Consider the following 19,070-nt stretch of genomic DNA (forward strand, 5'->3'; position numbering starts at 1 on the left):
ATCTTGGAGGGGGGGGGGGGGGGGGTGATCTACTGGATCCATAAATACAACACAAACATTGATCTAGAGGAGATCAATAGCAGATCACACTGACTCCTAACAGCACCCTGTAGATTTGGAGCAGAGCAAAGATGTGCAGGCCTGTAAACATCGGGAAATTCGTTATGAATTTAACAAGGAGGGTGGTGGGCAGGTAAATTGTTGCCTTATCCTCATATTTCCCCTAACAATCGATAGTAAACAACGGGGATGTGGTGAAAAATTTGTGCTGACAACTAGAATACCGTCTCCCTTCATCGCACCTCAAATTGCCCTCTGTGCACACCAGCCAGGCATTAGGCTGATGAATACAAGCTGCACACGCACTGAGAAACTGTATTTTAAGACCAGGGATTGATGGGTACGGTGCCCAACAAACAACTTCTTAAAAGAGACAGGGAGAAGAAGTGTTTTCATATAACTGAGCTGTACAGTATGTGCATTTCGCCACATTAGAGAAGAAAATCTCTTTGCTACAAGTGGGTGGAGACAGGGCAAGCGGGGCATTGGAAGTGCGTTAACTTGGCAAATCTTTGGTCAAATTTAGTCAGAAAGATACAAAAGACTGTACTGACTGTACTGCAGAAAAGCATGGTTATGACATAAAAGTCTGACTGCAGAATTATGTTTATTTCTGAGACACATATCTTTCAAGCAATGGCACTGGCTTGCTAGAATGTAAACAACAATTTGAAAATGTCATTACAAAGTATAATTTCGATGGTGATCTTGTGAAATTGTGATGGTCAAGCCGTCTCATTTGTGATTACTACAGCAGAATAAAATGGAGCTAATATCGCGATTCATTTTTCTGCCGCACGATACGCACGTATTGTCACATTTCTGTATTGCGATATATTGAAATTCGATTTTTCGTCCCATCACTAGTTATCACCATGATACAGCACAAGCACTGGCCTATAGAGGTTAGAGTGTGTGTGTGTGTGTGTGTGTGTTTGTTTAGGGCATGCGTGACAGGTGTGCATGCAGGGATAGCAGCTGCCCTAGAAGCCCCACTGAAAGGTGCGACCAGCCCGTTGCGGCCGATCCAGACTCCTCTTTCCTCTCTCGTAGTGAGGTAAAAATAAACTCCCCAGACAGCCCTGTCTGCCTGTCTGAAGATGATGGACTGCGCACCTTTCTGCTCTGCACACAGGTACTCTGTCTCCCTCCCTCCCTCCATCTCTCTCTCTCTCTCCTCCATTTCCATCTCTCTTCTCCTCTCCATCGCTTTTATCCTCCGTCTCCCTTCTTCTTCTGCTCTGTGTGCCTCTTCCGTCTTGCTCGCACTCCTTCCCTCTTGCACTCCCTTTTGGTAAGAGGCCATGTTTGTTTAATGATGAAAGGATGAAGGGAGGCAGCAGAACCTCGCTGACTTCCTCCTCCTCTCTATCCATCCTTTCCTCTCTCAATCTTTTCCCTCTCGTGGCCTGGCAGTAATGTTTAACCAAAGAGATAGAGACAGAATGTTTCACAGGGACAAGGTTAACGGAACAATGAGAGGCTTGACAAAACTCTTGACACCTCGACGACTGAACATGAATAAAAGATGTACCTTTTTTTTTTTTCGAGGTACTGTACAACCCTGAACATTTCTAGGAACTAACTTTCCCCCTTGTGCACCCTCACTTCAGATACAATAGCGTCAGTATAGAGCAATTTATTGATACTGAAAGATCACATGTCTCCACAATGAATACATTCACAGCGATGACTGTGAGCCAGATGGGCTGCATGAATGAATACATTGTGTCACCGGGAATAAATAAAGAAATGAATGCTTGTCCTCAGTATGCGTTGGCCCGCATCCAGTCAGCTATCTATTGCCACACGAAAACGCTACCTCACTGACTAGCTGCCTGTCTGGCAGGCTGAAAGGTTTGACCTGTGATTGATTTAACAAGAGCTCTCACATCTGACCTTTGGCCCTGATTTGAAGAACTGGTCGAAGAGAGCGAGGAAATCCATGAGAGGAGGACGGACGAGGGCGGTGGCGGGGAGGCAGGTGATGCATCATGAAAGGAAGAGGGACATAAGAAGGTATCAGAAGGAAGTAGGCTAGTGCAAGTTCTGGTGAAGAGATGAAAGGAGAAGAAAAGTGAAGTGCTAATTCATTCAGATGCTGCTGCTGACCTTAAATACAAGGGTTTAAATGCACAGAGGCTTGCAAAAATAAACATATAAATCACACTTAAAAATGTCTCTCTCTCTCTCTCTCTCTCTCTCTCTCTCTCTCCTTTCTCTGTATCTCTCTCTTTATTCTTTTACACACTCACACACACACACACACACACACACCAAGTTGAAAATGAGGCTGATAACGCAGACAGCAAAGCAGCAGATGAAGGCGCTTTGCTAGCATTCAATATCGACTGAACTTTAACTCAAAACTACTAATTTCCTCAAAGACAAGTGATAGGCTTTGAATACACTAAACTCTCTCACGCTGCTCTCTCATTGTTCAGCTACCACTTGTTCAGCCGAGCCTCTCGTTGATAAAAGCACCAAACTATACAGAACTCAAGTGACTGACAGACTGAAAATACTGAGCTAAGATAATGTTGGAGGCTTAGAGGATGGGGGACTGTCCAAGGTTAAGAATCCTCTAAATTTGACACAATAGAGAAAGCGCACCAAAGAATATCAGAATGACTCTCTTGACATTAAATAAACACAGGCTTTAAATAATCTTTGGATCAAGTTCAAAGTAAAAGTGCTCAAACTGAGATAGTCAAGACATTTCAATGGTTTCTGACCCCACACTAGTCTAGCATCATGAAAGATCTTTTGTATTTTCTCTAAGTGTTTGCCCTTGCTGTCGGACGCACACCAGAAATGAAAGACATTTTTTATTTTCTACCTGTCTACCCTGGCAATCTGTGCTGTAAATAAGAACCACTTTACATTAATCACAACTGCAACCAGGGTGATTGAAGAGATCAGGTGCCTCCTCTATTGCCTCCTCTTTTTGTGTGTGTGCTGTGTGTGTATGTGTGTGTGGTGTGCTGTGTGTGTGTATTACGGGGTGGGATGTGGGGGTGTGGTTGTGGTTGGGCATTTGCTTGGATCTTTACATCTGCGCCTGACCCCTTTCTCCTTCAAATTCAAGTGGTTTTGTCTTCGGTGAGTCACATTTAATTAAATTCATATTTGGAGCTGAGCCCCTTCCTGGCTGCTCCTGTAAATCTACAGAAGACCAGACAGTCCAGGAGCCTGAACAACCCAGGCAGAGCCAGAGCTTAGCTTAATGAAGGCAGGGAGCAGAAACAATGACCATCCTCCATACTGCCTTTGTTACTGAGCCGTACAGAGTGGAGAGGAGAGGAGAGGAGAGGAGAGGAGAGGAGAGGAGAGGCTTGCCTGCAGTTTAACCACCACCTCAGCTTAAAGGATAGACTTGAACCTATTTTCCAGAATCAGCATTTAAGAGAGACCGGTAGATCACTGCTAATCAATTTACTGCCATGGCGATCAAAGTCTGGCAGAGCTACAAATCACAATAGACAATGGCTTCAGTGATTGGATTTGCCTGTTATAGATTAGCTCCAGATTATTTCACCCTTGTTATAGATGAAATGGAAAAGTGATTATACCCCTGATCTGAATTGGCATGTTAATTGACATATTTACAAGACTTGCTAATATGCTGACATGGCCTAATAACCTCTGACAATTATTAGACACGTATTTGACCAAGAAATCAAATTAAATGGGAAATATGTGAAACGGGAAGGAGTAAATCCAAAGGCTTGTGATTGGAACGGAGTAAATTTCTACCATATAACATGGCAACAGTAAACATGTCGTCCCTCACGAATGATGCAGTCACCCCTTTGGCAAATCAATAACAATAACAATCAAGCAGCAATACCCTTCCACAACAGTATACAGTAGGTACAATATGTAGTATAGGTGTATCACAGTTGGAAAAACTGTTTTTCAAGAAATAGAAAATGGTACTGATGGTACTAGGAGGCAAATTTTTACAGCAAGGATAGCTGCACCAAACTTTGTGTTAAAGCTGCACTAGGCAAGATTTCTGTGTAAAAACACACCTGTCTTATCAGCCTAAATTACAAAGTAAACCATAGCCCCCTCCTGGTTTTCATGGGGGAAAAATTATGGAAAGACAGAAAATGAGAGAAAGAGAGAGATGGTGTGTGTGTGTATGTGTGTGCGTGTGTGTGTGGGGGGGGTGATAGGAGGGCGACAGACAGAGATGAAAGGTTCTGGTGAAGAGGGGAGAGTGAAGATGGGGGATTAGAGAGATAAAAAAAAAAACAGACAGACGAGGGGGGTTGGAGGTGTTGGGGGCTAGCGGATGAGCCCCAAGATGAATACTCGTGAGATCTGTAAACTTTCATATTCTAATGCTGAGGATTCTCACAGAGCAGCCGCTGAGTTGGCCAAGCACCCTGCTGTGACCTCCTTCTGCAAATTAACACAAAACCCTTCACCGAAACAGCCAGGGAAAACCAGACTGGCTTCCTACCTCCTCTTAGAGAAAACGCACATAAATACACGCAGTGCTGAAAACATGACATACACAAAAGACAGACAGAAAGATAGATAGAGACACAGGCACACAGGCATGTTAGGCCTTGGAGTGTGCATTGAATTTCATTACATTTTTTTATATGAATTTCAATGAGCTCTGTGTGAGAGGTAATAACAATGGAAAGTAATCCTAGATTGAACTGAGCCAAAGTCACGAAGTTGAAATACTGTAATTACCTCCTGGATATGCTTACCTACTACAAAAGACTAAATTACTGCCTTAAATCTCTGCTGTCTGTGTTCACAGCACAGGATACTGCTGCTGAAAGTGACACTGCGAGGTATCTACTGAGAACTATAGTGTCTTTGAAGCACTTTGCTTTAAAGCAGATGGAACTCTTCAAAGAATAACGAAGCGAAAACGGAGAAGCAAAGTGACTCTTTCAAATTTTCCCATGGAGGAAATATAATCGTTGCATGTAACGAGCGTGTTTCTCAGGTATGGAGAAGTGTTGGCCCATGGGTGGCAGCGGTGACGCTTGTGGTCGACCGTATGCCTCCTCCTCGTTTTGTACCCTCGCTCCCCGCCTGCGCCGCACTCAGAGCGCTGCGGCTCATGGCATCACGGCGCGCTACAGAGCCGTGGGTCCACGGGAACAACACAAATCACAGACGCCCGTCTTTTACTCAGAGGTAGTATCATCATCATTATCATCATCACCCCCCAGTCAACAGCGGAGCCAAGCAAGCTCTCATCTCCAATCAGGCCCAGCGTCAAACAAACACCACCTGTGGATGAGGAGAGCGCTGGGCTGCTGGGGCTCCCTGTACTGCCAGCTCCGGAGAGAGAGCAGAGAGAGCGAGAGGGACCCCGCCATAAAAGAGAGAGCAGCGATCAAGCTGCTGCCCCTGCTGAGGACAGCCCTGTGTGTGACAGCCAAACACTTTCCCTGATTAATCAAGCCTAGCAGCGGGGCTTTATGTGCCATTAAGAGGCTTGCTAAATGACTTCACTTCATTCATTAAAGTGGAGCATCCTCTGCGGGTGGAGCGGCGCGGCTCCGCCAGACAGCCAGACAGACCGACCGACCGACGAGTGGAAAGCTGGGAGAAGGATGGCGGTGGGGCGGTGATGAGGGTGGTGGGGGCACCGAGGCAAGATAAACAACGACAAATATAGACCCATTACAATGCTGAATAATTCATCTTATATGCAGGGCTTCAGGAAAACAACAGGGGAAAAAAAACAACAGCCCAAACAACCGTGGGGATTATGGAGCCTTTATACTGGTGGAGAGCATCTTCAAAACAGGGCTATTTATGCACACACCTTGTCTGGGAAAAGGTACAGCTACAGGATCATGCCCAAATCAGTTTATGTGGAAAATCTGGTTCCATTGGACTAATCCCTGATGCATTTTCATTAGGCAAAAGTATTGTCTTAATGAAGCAGTGGAGGGGAATGGGACAGCTAGGTAACGAGTGGATTAATAGGTTGAAAGCACTGTTCGCTGCATACTGTGGCTGCCTATTCATTTAACTCTTCCTAAACAGGCAGGAAAGGATCTCACTGGATATCATATGCTCCAATCATTGCATGCACAATGCACACACACACACACACACACACAGGGGCATCTGAGTAAAACTCATACACACGAGAAAGAAGAAAGAACCCGAAAAAGAGAGAAATACAAAGGAGATTAGGGAATGCAGAGGCAAGATACACACTGATAGTATTGAGGGAAGGACAAAGATAGGTAATTCAGCAGTCAACAGAGAGATAAAGATGGAGAGATGAGAGAAAGATAAACACAGATAAAGATTAGCAGCAAAGAGAGATCTAGAGGGTAGACAGTGAGAGAAGAGAGAGAGAGAGAGAGAGAGAGAGAGAGAGAGAGAGAGAGAGAGAGAGAGAGAGAGAGAGAGTAAATGATTAATGAAAGGAGCTGGGAAGCGCAGCAAGGGAGGTCAGGACAGAGCAGGAAAGGAGTGATGCTGCGGCCTGTGAGCAAAACTGAAAAGGACAACACTATGAACATGCCTGCTGCTGTCACACACCTTTATCAGGGAGGATCTGAGTTGTATCTGATATTCAGCTGAGGCATCGCTTTAACACTGGATTTGCACGAGTGGAGCTGCACCAATGGAATACGGCCCCCACTTGCAAAGCCTCCCAGAATAGGAGGCTGGATTAGAGCCAGTGAATAAGACGATTGCTCTATATAACCCCCTTTCATTCCAAAAGACAAAAATTGATCCGTGATCAGTACTGCAACTTGGCCTGAGTATACAGTGTTGTTGTTAAGCTAATAGGCAAACTATAAATAACAGGCTCACACATACTACATGCTGGCAAAAAAAATACACTACCAGTCAAAAGTTTGGACACACAACATTTTTCTTCATTTTTACTATTTTCCACATTTTAGAATAATAGTAAAGACATCAAAACTATGAAATAACACAAATTTGAATTATTGCCTGGGTCCAGACCTTTGAATCCGCCCACTCCACCGAGACTGATTCTGGTCTGGCATCGTGACATGAAACAGCGGTTTCTCGGTTGAAAAATGATCGGTCCAATGAGCGCAGGGAGGGACTAACGATTAGCCAATCAGCACCAAGGGCGGGACTAACGCCGTTGTCAAGCTGTTGTCAAACGTTGTCAAGCTGTGCTCTGGAACCAAGGAGGAGTTATAACAACAATGGCGACCGCTATAGACAAGACAGACGCTGCTATCGAGGCGGTTCTAAATCGATTAAAAGTCATCATACTTTGTTTTTACTTTGCTCCGTGTTGTCAAAGATGCTCTATACTTTCTGAACAGTCTCTGGTGTTGTCATGGTCATGGCCTGGTGTTACATGACTTAAAATGACGTTAGATTCAGGCGGATACATTGGTCTGTAGTGATTGGTTAGGGAAAATCGAATCCCCCTCCCCCACGGAAATCGGTTAGAGTGGAGGCAATGTCAGACTGACGATGGAAATGGAGTGTAACGAGTTGACAATTCTGTCTGATATCAGGCAAATTGAATTATTCAGTGACCAAAAACAACTTAAACAAATCAAAACTATCTTATATTTTAGATTATTCAAAGTAGCTGCCCTCTGCCTTGATGGAAAGGCAAAGGCTTTGGAAAGAAATTCATACATAGGTATCAACTTCACTATTTATATTAGTCTAAGAAACAAATATCAAGCATTTAAGCATAAGCCTTTGGATAAAAATGATCATGTGTGTCCAAACGTTTGACTGGTAGTGTATACTGTTTACTTATGAGGTGACCTGGAGTATGATAATAGCATAATAATAGCCTAAGTGTCCTGTTCAGATGTGGCTGAAATGACAGAAAAACCTGCATGTGGAATAAAGCTTGTTTCAGTGATGACTTCTGTCTGAACGGACACCCGTGGATCATCCATACCCATATCAATGTCATATATCAGGCCGATAAAACAATATTCATGTCAATATTCATTCAGATCCTTTACAGTTTCAGCATGACAACACTGTGTGAAGCCTCCCATTAGTCTCCTTCAACTTGGCCTTGTCTTTCTTGCCATAACTCAGCGAAATACATGCCTCCGACGAATCCCCCACTGGCAGTGTGCTGTGGCTGTATCGCTGGCTGCTCGCTGATGCATTTCTAATTGGTATTTTTGCTGATGGTCACAAGTTAAATCTATATTCTCCATTACCCGTCCACGGCATCCCTTGGGGTTTCTCTAATGGCTCCTGCTAAAGGAAGAGCACTTGTACTGAGATATTCATACAAAGTTTATTCTCACAGACTCTTGAGTGGCTTCTGCATAATCTTCGGCAGCTAGTTCTGTACGTAGTCGAGAGTTGGGAGGAGCAGCGAAAACTTCACACCAGCTTTGAAGATTAACAAAGCACGCGTCATAATCCCGCATGGAAACAGCCTGAGGAGAGACACTCATACTCAAATAAACTGTGTTTTATCTGCTCATGTTCCCTGTTTTGTCTCTACTGAGATGGTCTCACACGCTGCTTTGCTGAGCAAATGTTTGTAGTAGCCTTTATCCCTCTCACTTCCAGCACACATAGTAAAGCCCTTAGCGGAGCTTTGGCTGGGTGACAGGCCGGAGTTCTCTAACACCGGCTTGGCAAAGACCAGCACAGCCGGTGCTGGCTGAGATGAGTCGGGGTGAGCAGAGCTGGCTGACTTCAGAACTGTGTGAGAGGTTGACCAGCCGTACAAATGAAATCCCTATGACATTACACAGGTGGCTGATAAACACTATCACTTAGGTTAACTGCACTCTAGGGATAGAAATGTTGACATACTGCATTATACTGTATGTCAACAAGAACTGCTGTGCGATCAGCCGATAAAGAAATTGCGAGGAAATATTTCTATCAAGAGGTAAACTGTGAATGTGACTAGAGCTGCAACGATTAATCAATTAATCGATTAGTTGTCAACTATTAAATTAATCGCCAACTATTTTTATAATCAATTAATCGGTTTGAGTAATTTTTTAAGAAAAATAAGTCAAAATTCTCTGATTCCAGCTTCTTAAATGTGAATATTTTCTGGATTCTTTACTCCTCTATGACAGTAAACTGAATATCTTTGGGTTGTGGACAAAACAAGACATTTGAGGACGTCATCTTGGGCTTTGGGAAACACTGATCCACATTTTTCACCATTTTCTGACATTTTATAGACCAAACAACTAATCGATTAATCAAGAAAATAATCGACAGATTAATCGACAATGAAAATAATCGTTAGTTGCAGCCCTAAATGTGACCATAAACACTGAAACAGCTCTCAGTGAAAGTTTCCTCCTGCACCCGACCTAACCTGCAAGGAGAGGAATTTGCTGGTCGAAAAAGGTGAAATGTCACGCATAAAGGTATAAGCCAAAAGAATGAAGCTCATATCCTGAAGGAGAGGAAGAGTCCTGTGTTCTTTGGCCCACCTCGGTGTAGTCCTTGTGTTTACCTTTCATTAACTCAAGATCCCAGAATCCTCTCCTCCCCCTCCCCACCCTAGGCACAGTCAAATGAATGCCTAAGGTGAAATGAATACCATTCATAAAAACGGCCACTTTAAACAACAACTATTTAAACGGTAAAGACGTGGGAAATTAAAGTTACAGAGTAATGGATGTGCAGGAAAAACGATGCTCAGATTTATTCAGTTATATTTCTGTGTCCACTCTGGAGTTATTCTTCTTTTTAATATAAAGTACAAGCCTTGACTGCCCATTCCCCAGTGTTATATAATTGCCCTGATGAATGTTACAATACATAATGACTGATAATGAACATACAGTATTGATCCTTGCAAGGTTCTAAGAGACAAGGAATACTGTCAGCACAAATTTTGTAATAACCTAAGCTAAGAGTTTGTCGAACAGGACCGAGACTGATAACTCCATTATCAAGATACTTTCATGACTTGCCCGACTGGAAAACACCAGTTGCAAACCCCCACCCTGTCATGTAAAGCCAGCACACACCCAAGCCCTGTTATCATCTATTGCCAATTTGTTGGTCATGAAAAGCAGAGGAGAGTTAGAGCAGAATGCCATTTAAATCCACCACAGTCTTTCAAAACTGTAAACTGAATGTGAAAATCATGTTCTATAATTTAGCAATTTAAGTAAATAAATACATTAATATTTCAACTGCAAATTAGACTGTGCAGAGCATTATACAAAAGAAACTGTGAAAGTTGGAAAAAAAAAAGTGTGAATGCATGTTTCATTTTAGTCATTTGGCTGACAATGTTATCCTGAGTTAACTTACAGTGAGTGAACAGGTTGGGGTTTGGTGACACTTTGAAAGGACAAACGGCTGTTGTGACCTTCTGGTTAGCTCCCAGCTCTGTTCAGCTTGATTTCCCTGGCTTTATTAGCATTACTTCATTACAGGTATATTTACCAAGGCATCTCTGCTTTAGGGGTAAACTACTTTTTACCTCGGTTCCTTTTAGATTTTTGGTCCCAATATCTCAAACGATTACGTTTTTTTAAATTTATTCTACTCACATATGTGCAGGTTGGCAAGGAAAACATCCACCATGGTAAAATGTGTTGAAGTATACTTTTTCTGTTTATAATTCAGAATTATATGAATGAGGCCAGTGAGCGCCTCCCACCAAGGTGTTTAATCTATGGGTACCAAAAGAAGATTATTGATCACTCACTCTTTTGCATATCAATGAAAATAATGACTGTGAGTTTAGTGGCTCAGTGCTCTATGTGTCAGAGTGATGCACTACCAGACTATATCACTCGCTATTGACCGCGGCTGGTAGCGACGCTGGCAGGATGCACCGACTCCCCCACTCCGATCCTCCGGAACACAGCAAATTAGTGCGGCCGCAATTAAGACTTGAACAGACAATACAATAAATAGGAAGCATTCCCCCCTGCCTGATATAGGCACAATCAGACAAAGTAATGGTGTGAAAGTGAAACAGTTCTTGTTCTGTCAGCGGTCCAGAGACTCTACTGTCTCACAGAGCAGACAACAATGCCCAGGGCTAAGATAACAGGAAATGCCAGCTTATCAGCGAGAGGGAGAGAGAAACAGAGAGAGAGAGAGAGAGAGAGAGAGAGAGACAGAGAGAGAGAGAGAGAGAGAGAGATGGTGAGTGAGTGTGATGGGCAAGTTCACTGTTCACCAATAGACTGAGTAATACCGGGCAATGTCCTTCATATCAACATGTATCATTTCTCTATTCAAACACAGGTTTCAGGTAATAAATATGATTTCTCTAAAACTGAAAAATGGTTGCATGTTACCATGTAAAGTGGATAAATCAAATAAAAGGGGAGGCAAATCTATCACTTTCTTAATTTGAGTTCCATTCCATTTGGTTTGATTTGTTTAGATTGAGTCACCTCTCGTGGGGAGTTTGTTTAATTTCACAGCTGAAAGAACACCAATGATTTTTAGGAGTGTTTTCCTTGTTCAACTTTCTCTACAAGCTATTACAGTAAATCTTGAATGCAACACAACCATAAACCCCAGAATATTAAACTGCTGTTTACAGAGAGAACTCAGAAGTTTGATGACAATATTTAGTGCTCTTACTAGGTTAATTACTGTATTCTTTTAAAGTCTATTTTTACAGTTTCTCAGACACAGTGGACAGTTATTTATTTAATGGATTGTGAGTGGATGGGCTACACTGAGCAGCTCTACAGGCAACACAAAATACACAGCCGTGTTTGCAAAAAGCCTAAAAACAGGATCCACATGAGCTCTATAAAACACACGCACACACACACACACACACAAGCATGCAGACACACAAACACACACATTAACCTCTGGAAGGAACAGATAATGCTGTCATGCTCATACTTTTGTGCAGTAGAATCAGTAGTTTTCATCTTAACTTAATAACTATGTCGCTGTCTTTCTCTCTCACACACCTCTCTCTCTCTCTCTCACACACACACACACACAGTGGGACTGATGTGTCTCCTAGCTGCCATCCCCCAGTTGACCCTGGCCGACGCCTCCCTGTCGTAGAATGCTGGACCTGGAATGTGACGTCCCGGGACGCTGTCCTATCCCTCCAGATCTACGAGCCGTCCGGCAGCACATCGTCATTGTTTTGCTCACACAATGGAACATTCCACAATCAGCAGCACCTCCAACAAAACCAGACGCAGAGAGGGAGAAGACTCGGAGGAGCTCCAATACCTGCTGCCTTTACTAGAGTTGTTCTAATCTTGTAGGATTAGAATTCCTTTCTGCGGTCTCTAATAGGGTTTTATTCTTTTGAACAACAAAGCTTTCAGATGAGATCCAAAAAACGGATACAGATGAAGGCAATCTAGAGCAATTGAGGGAAGAATGTGTGGCTATTAAGACCTGTACTGAGACTCTGGAGGAACTACAAATATGTGACTAACCAATCAGAGACATATTCCTCGCTGCAACATGAGGTTGCATAAATTAGCAGTTAAATGTATGCACTGAGATGAATGAATAATTACATTTCATAAGAAGAAAAAACATACTACCTGCCTATATCCAAGTGGTTAACCTCCAACACTGGAGCCATTTTGGAAAAACAATCCCAGTGTTGCTCTGCTCTGCACCTATTATGTCACTCACTTATCCTACCGGCTTCTCTCTGATGGAGAAATAGCATTAAGCGGACCTTATGAGAGTCAAGAACTCCCTGTCAGCGATCTAAGTCCTAAGCAAGAGGATATACTGCCATGCATTCAGAGGGGAGAAAATGTCATCAAGGACTTTATAGGGATCAGTGGCGGCCCTGTGTGTGGTCATGTAAGGGAGGTGTGGGACACATGAGGTACATTTATGGAGAATTAAATTGAAGAACTCTGTAGCTTAACATTAAAAAACAGCGGAGGGAGGGATGATTGAGAGCAAGGGATAGAAGAATTGAGGGTTATGCAGTGAGAGGGCACAGCAAGACAATATGTGTGTGTGTTTGTGTTTTTGTGTGTGCAACCAAAAGAGAGAGCAAGACAGGCAAAGTGTGTGTTTATGTGTGCGCAGGAGAGAGAGGGATACACTGAGAGAGAGAGAGAGAGAGAGAGAGAGAGAGAGAGAGAGAGAGAGAGAGAGAGAGAGAGAGAGAGAGAGAGAGAGAGAGAGAGAGAGAGAGAGAGAGAGAGGGAGAAGTCTGAGGCAGTTCCTAAGCCTGGCCGTCACGCATGCTTAACCTTGCGCTAGCGCCTGGGCGATGCAGCTTGCATATCAATGATGGAGAAATATCAGCAGAGAGGCCTCCAACCAACCTCCACTATGCGAGGCAGGCAGGGGAGAGGAGAGCAGGGGAGGCACAGCAACAGCAGCCGCAGTTACACTATGGCACTAACACTATGGCACTAACACTGGCCAAACAAGTTAAACCACACCAGCGTACACCGTAGCAGCTGTCACACAGTTCAGTACAACTATGAGACAGCAGACACACATCAATAACAAGAGGGTGAAAAGATGACATAAGTACATGACTGAGCAGGTAAATTACATAAATGAAGACGCTACATCAGTGTCACTACATTTATTTCTCTTCCAGACAAATGTTTTTCCAAACCCAATGCCTGAAAACGAGCCAAAAATGTTTAACTTGCAGATCAAAAACAATCAAGATAAAAGTAGCAAGCTATAGCAGCGGGCTTCCTCGGCTGAGCCTATGGTTTGTAAGTGTTGTTTTCACCACAGCGTTTACTTTTAGCCCGAGCTCAGGTTACAGGAAGCGCTGCGAGGGAGCGTCCCTGCCGTACTGTGGTTAGGAGCAATGCCCTGCATATTTGGTGTCACCAGGGGCAACACAAAACTTCCTGCCAAAACCACAAGTGCTACCACTAACCACACGGACCAGCACTAACAGCACGGCTAGAAGTGTGCAGTAATGGTCAAGAACGCCAACTATGAAATTACCCTCATACCCACTCACCTACAGTACTGATAACTCCTCTACTCCCCAAACTTCAGCATCATAATTACAAAGATAAACCTGACATTATTAACTTTAGCACAGAGGAAGGGTGGCTTCCTTAAGAGCTATTTGGCAATGTGATGCATGTCAAAAAGATGTAAGAGTGGAGGGAAGAGAAGAGAAGAGAAGAGAAGAGAAGAGAAGAGTGGCTGGATGGCGTGTTTCTAATTAAAACAGGAGCATTCAGGGACACCCATGGGGTGCTAAGGGACCAGTGCCGGGTGATAAACTCACTCATCCGTACCCTCCGTCTTTTGAAGGGAGTGATAAAAGACTTTCAGGATCCTGTGCCCTCTCATCCTCTCTTTCCCTCCCTCCCTTTCGTGCGCTATCTGATGCCGACGGAGGCCCTTTGTCACGTCGATCCATCCCGAGGACCCCAAGGCGTCCTGTGAGGATGCCTGATACGGGGTCCTGTCTGTTGATTGACACGTCACCTCTTTCCCTGCCTGTGTCGATCAGAGGCTGTCTCCCCTCCACGCACAGCTCAATAAGAGGCAGCTGCTTTGATAGGAGTTGTGTGGCAAGTTACATCTCTGGCAGCAAGGATAAGAGAGAGACTATAGAGGGATGCCAGCAGATAAAAGAGGACTTTTAACAGCCTGTATGTGTTCAGCAGGTTAAAAAGTGTTTTGTATCAGAGCCTTGTCAAACTGTCATCATCACTTTCATTTGAAGACGGCTTTGTACGACTGAAAAAAAAAAGAAAAAAAAAAAAAGAAAAACACAGGGCCCCAATTTTTCTTTGGTTTTCTTGTAATCCCAGATTGATGCTAATCTGATGGGCTCCGAGGATTAAAAACATCGGGACAGCAGTTTTGAGTCAGTGTCTTTCACCGACTGTCAAATCCGTGTGAGAGACAACAATAGAGAGCGGTGACAGTTCTCTGTGTTCTCGCCGCCGTTCACAAGCATCCCACGAGAGCTGGAGAGGCTATTAGCTGTGTAATGATTACTGGATGTTGTAGTTCACATTCACACAGCCAGCATGGCAGACAGATGGAGGTTGATTTTGAGGGATGAAACATATGGGGAAAGTGGTGTAAGCAGACAGCTCAGATGGGCTTACAGACAGTTTACACACACACAGTATGCTCTCCGTTGACCCAAAGCAGCGAAGAGCGGCTACAGATGCACACGCAGACATGTGCATGCACAAACGCACACGGGAAACACGCACACACACATGCACCTACACATGTTCCCGCACGCACACGCACAATATGCTCTCCGTCAAGGGAGCACAGCAGAGCTTATCTCATGCTGAGGCCTACCATGTGGGTCTTACGTAGAGGGTGGAGGGTTCTTACTGGGGCTTTTTACTCCACCACTGGACTTACGCCAACAGAACCAGGTGTGGCCACTTACCAGTGTAAGTGATCCATGGAGAGAGCGAGATGTGTGTAAAGTGCCTAGGTTCGACGAACAGCCATTATGGAGCATTAGACCATGAGGTTCTCCAGGATATCACCTGACCTTGTCTGACCTGGACACAAACCTCTTCTTTATTTCTCTCTTTCATTCACGTTTGAACCTCTCAACCATCTCTTCCATTAATTCTTTCTTCTTGTATCACTCAAGTTTTCTTAGACACATAGCCAGAGCTCATTTTTCGCTCTGATTTATTTATTTATTTATTTTTTTGCCTTATTCTTCCCAGCAAGCTGACCGACAACATATGTTTATCCTCTGGCTACATTCTTTTGTTCAAGCTCCAACAAATGATCTCTTCCTCTTTCTTCTTTCTCATGAATGCACTTCTGCTGTTTCTCAAGGACACTGCCATGTAGAAAACAAACAAAATACCAATCAATAACATGGTACATTTGTCAGGTGAGGGCTGGCACGGACAAACCAGATTCCCTGCACAGCCGGGGAAGCGCGAGGCATTGTGAGCGTGTGTGTGTGAGAGTTACTGCTCTGTTTCATTGTAGTTCTCCTGTAATGCGACTCACTGTCAGAGCCAGAGTGGCAGCCTGAATTGCTTCTGTCGGATAAACACTCCCAGCATGCAATGCTTTGCCTCAGTCTGCGCAATGCTGCATCGGCAGCCTCCTGGCAGGATTCTGAGGTGTCTCAGTTCTCAGAGGCAGGTGTGTGTGCTTCTGTGTGTGTGTGTGTGTGTGTGTTTGTGTGTGTCCAGAATGATGATCCTTACAGCACCAGAATTGCTTAAGTCTGCAGCAGATAAATGGATAAATGGTTGGTGTCTGAACTACTGACTGAACAACAATGACACTAATGATAGTTGGGGTTTTCACAACTGTCAGCTTACAGTTTGCACTCATTAATCTGATGCACTGTAATAAACAAATCCAAACACACTGCTGTACAGTCAACAAATCTTTCAAAGAAATAGAGCACAGAAAAGGATTCTTTTGTGTTTGTTTTACACAGTTTGCTCACAGCCATCCAATAGTCGTGTTCAGTGACTCACAAAACACATAGAACAGAAAAAAAGGAATGTGGACTGAAATTCAACTCACTCAGGACCACGATCCCAGAACTATCTGTGTTATGTCCTCTAACTGCCAGTGACCGAAACCTACACTCGTTGAACAACTGCAGTACACAGTTAGTGGTCGTGTACTGTCACTCCGAATCAAAATCAAGTGCAGACCGTAACACAGGTACAGCCAGAGAGAGAGGGAGAGGGAGAGAGAGAGGGAGAGGGAGAGAGAGAGAGAGAGAGAGAAAGAGAGAGAGAGTGTTGCTGTCTGCCAACCAGAGAGAGAGAATGTTCACTAAAGACACATCGATGTAAAGATTCAATAAACTGCTTCCTATTTCCTCACAACCTCATCTGTTTTCACATGGACACACACGGACACACACACACACAAAATATACCACTCTGATTTTTTTTTTTTTAAATGACACGGTATATAGAAAATATATACTGGTATTGAGTTGCAGCCGCATTCGCACAATCCACATCTCAATTGTCTCAAAGCTTAAAAATCCTTCTCTAACTCGTCTGCTTCTCTTTATCTACATCTCCTCCTTTGTGATTGGTAGATATTTAATGAGGGAAATCAATACGGGATAACGGCTTTTACCTGTATTCACCTCATCAATGTACATCACAAAAAGAGTAAGTGTCTCTAATATTCTGTACATTCGGTGAATCCTTACTGCCATGTAAACTATTCACCTTGCTCAGGCTTTAAGGTTGACGATGTGTCGTGCACCACATAATGATAAGAGCGGAATAATGAGTGGGATTATTAATGTATGAAAGCACAGGATAGACAATCTGTAAAAATGTCAGGTAAATGGGCCTCACTGTAATATTACAAGGAAGATTATCTAGACTAGATTTTCACTCCAGGCCCTTGTTCCCTCTGGTGTCATTTTAACTTCTTTTTATTAAAGTTCTGAAATCAGAATAATTTTTCAGAATGGTCTTGCGTATTCATTAAGTTGTTGACATAGTCCTGGTCATTTGTCATTTGATATCTTGTCTCCAGATGGTGATGATAATGATTTAACCTATACAGTATTCCTTACATGTCTGAAAAGAAAAGATCATTCACTAAAGGGATAAAACTGAGCATGGCAATGATTGGCATGACATTTGTGCCAATACTGTCATTATGGTTCTGTCCATGCATAATGATATGCGATGCCTGTTTCTGCACTGTTGGCAATGGTGATGTTTTTAGAAATAATGCAGAATTTTCTATCCATTGATGATGTGGAGCTTTCAACATTATTACTGCCACTATCACTGATTTAACCATTTTATTTTAATTAATAACACCAGTTTATCAAGTTTTTCTTTGTCAAGCTCACCTGCAGTGAGGTGAGTGAGCAAGCTGTGGCATGTTTAGACCTGGGCGTATTGTTATTATTGTATATCTTCACCATTTCGTTATCAAGAGCAAATAGGTTCACTGAAAAATTACATGTAAAACAAGTAAATGTGTGATGTTTATTGTGCATGTCCACACAATTCCTTGAATGAGAGAGAGATGTTTTTCATGGAACCTCAGGCAAATTTTGCATAAATTTACACATTTGTACAAACAGCTTTTTAATGTGGAATATGGAAGAAGCACAGTGATATCTTTTATCAATCTATCAATCTCAGTTTGTATCACCAAACATGCAGATAACAAAAGCATGAGATAACACACATATGGAAATCTGTTATACATTAATCACCTGTGAGGCAAAGCATACTTACAAAATGCAACTGTCGCAAACACACACCACACAAATCCAATTCTTTCCACACACACAAACACACACACAGTTGCATGGAGGTCATATGTATCTAGGGGTAGCCTACATCTACATGGGCGAGATGCCAGAGCCCCGTGTCTGCAGGGGTCCATTCTGAGGTCAATACTACAACACTGTAAACTAATGATCCAGCAAATTCCCTCAGTCCTGCTCTCCCCCTCCTCCTCCTCCTCCTTTCCCTCAATCTGTTGTTGCCCTCCGTCTCTCCCACTCTCTGATCCCCCGCTGCGCTGCAGAAATGAGAAACAACTGAAGACACGGCAGCGCTGGGCCTGCTCTGCCTCTCTGATACACACCGCTGATAAACAAGGCTGCTTGTTAGAGACAAATGAAACTCTGCCTTTCCTGATTCTTCCCTTTCTCTATCTTTTCATCTGGTGTTTTCTTCTCATCCAGGCCTTTCCTTTGTCGCGGCCTTGGCAGTTAGACCCGGTGGAACGCCACAATGAAATAACCCTTGCCTCAAAATGTAAACATTCAGGCAGATACCTCAAAGCTTCGCCACAACATTGAGATCTAAATTAAACGCATAATTAAATGTATAGTCAAAAAGTTACTGATATAAAGCAAAAGGAGGAGGGGGGTTGTTTCTGCAAGACATTTTTCCCCCATCCTATTCCCTATTTTTTCCCTATTCTGATTTTCATAAACCACAATCAAAATCAAATGTATGCACATTTTAAAGAAAATCCACCATAAAATAGAATTTACATATATGTGATTTCTACTGTATGACCTTTAGACAGTTCAATCTAGATTTGTCAACATGAAAATGTGACACTCTAAACTAAACAAAAAGGAAGAAAAATGG

At 43.2% G+C, this 19,070-nt stretch overlaps 1 protein-coding gene across 1 annotated transcript in view; it reads right to left on the minus strand.

Annotated features, from left to right (window-relative positions):
- LOC139661454 (single-stranded DNA-binding protein 2-like) overlaps positions 1–19,070 on the minus strand; it is a 51,501-nt gene that overhangs the window by 29,813 nt on the left and 2,618 nt on the right.

This window comes from Centroberyx affinis, unplaced genomic scaffold, assembly GCF_046629955.1.
Source record: "Centroberyx affinis isolate AG114_WGS23_722 - 3 ecotype Tasmania unplaced genomic scaffold, CSIRO-AGI_Caff_v1 ptg003531l_1, whole genome shotgun sequence".
Lineage (NCBI taxonomy): Eukaryota > Metazoa > Chordata > Actinopteri > Beryciformes > Berycidae > Centroberyx > Centroberyx affinis.